Genomic DNA, 1,646 nt, shown 5'->3' with positions numbered 1-1,646 from the left:
TGGAAAGAAGTAAATTTACTCCCACTAATGATGACTTATCACTAATACTAATAATTAAAAAAAATGTTTAAAAAAATTAATTGCTCAAACCTAATAATCATTACAATCAAGCATCAAGTCTGATAGCCAACATTGGACCTAAAATCTAGATCTATTAGTTTTTACTGAACTAAATCTTATGTTATTTACTAATAATTACTAATGCATTTAATTATTAATACCTAGGCTACTCATTCCTACAGAATCTAGAAATTCTAGATCTAGACTCTAGAGAAATACTGGCGTCCCAGGCCAACCTAACCTTTTAAGCAACATCCTTAATTAGCATTTAATTAACCATGGATCGCCTGCCTTTTTTTTTTCACCGTGAAATTATTATTGTAATTTTTGAAACAGTATTTTGAATAGATCTACCCTCCTGTTTATATTATTTTAGTTAAGCTAGAGCGTTAGATCTAGAATTCTAGATCGTCGCCTAGTTGCGTGTTTTAAAATGAAGCCAGAATATTAATAGACTGAAAATAAATGTGCCAGTTGTCGTGGGAAAAGGTTAAAAGAATAATTAATAAATGAAAAGCATTGAACTATTTCTCAAACATTAAATTAGTAGACTTGTAGGCGGCTAGATCTAGATCTATGTGATGAGTTGGATTAAAATTGAATGAATTCGTGCAGAATGTTTCGGAAGGAGTGAGTGAGCGGGAGACCCAAAAAAGTTAAAGTATCGCCTTTCCGATAGATCATTTCACATGAAAGCGATAGTTAAAGGACAGGTCGGATGCAGGGGGCACCTGGTTTTCTGATTTTAGTCAAGGAAAATGGGGAAAATGTATTTATTTTGTATTTTACAACGCGCGATGCTCGAAAATTAGTAGCTCAGGGAAGTCTACCGGTGGTTACCGCCTCAGGTTAAAAATAGCGACCAATGGCTGTAGAGGGAAAAAAAGGCACATAGTATTCGATATTAAAACAATGTTTCGCTTTTGTGGAGATTTAGGGCGTTTTTTATTATTGAAATAATATGAGGAAAGCAGTGAAATCATTATTGTAGCCAGAAAAGGACGAATAACTGCTGATTTCGTTTGAGTATATTTATAAGCCCCAATTTTCTCACACAGATGTCTACGGCCATACCACGTTGAAAATACCGGTTCTCGTCCGATCACCGCAGTCAAGCAACGTCGGGCGTGGTTAGTACTTAGATGGGTGACCGCTTGGGAACACCACGTGTTGTAGACTTTTTTTCATCTTTTGTCTTTTATTTTTTGCCCCACTGGACACCTATTCTTACCACCTGCACTCTTTCCTAAGTTCACCACATACCTGTGAACACTTTTGTAATATCGAAATATTTTTTGTTTGTTTCTTTTGTGCCTTCACGGTAGGCTACCTCGATCCTACCCACCCATGGAAACAAACCCCTTAAAAACCAACAAAGGAAAGATGACCACTCTGCCCAAATTAAATAAATAAACTAAGTAGGCTACAACCTAATAATTAGAAGTAACTCAGTAAGTTAAATAAGGGGTAGGTATGGAAAACATTCGTGTAGGGGTTACAACCACTCGAGCTAATTCGGAAACGTATGGGTGGCCCTAATAAGGGCCGGATGGGTAGAACAAATGGGTGGTCCTGGGTTGAGTTTA

General features: G+C 36.7%; 1 non-coding gene across 1 annotated transcript; it reads left to right on the top strand.

Moving 5' to 3' along the window:
* Positions 1-1,120: 1,120 nt before the first annotated feature.
* Positions 1,121-1,239, top strand: LOC131933045 (5S ribosomal RNA). Its single transcript, XR_009384819.1, has one exon. It is a non-coding gene; the product is annotated as a 5S ribosomal RNA (ribosomal RNA).
* The last annotated feature ends 407 nt before the right edge of the window (positions 1,240-1,646 follow it).

The sequence above is a fragment of the Physella acuta genome, unplaced genomic scaffold (genome assembly GCF_028476545.2).
Source record: "Physella acuta isolate Inbredline_101_S28 unplaced genomic scaffold, ASM2847654v3 ptg002351l, whole genome shotgun sequence".
Taxonomy (NCBI): domain Eukaryota; kingdom Metazoa; phylum Mollusca; class Gastropoda; family Physidae; genus Physella; species Physella acuta.
This window is presented reverse-complemented; position numbering and strand designations above follow the sequence as displayed.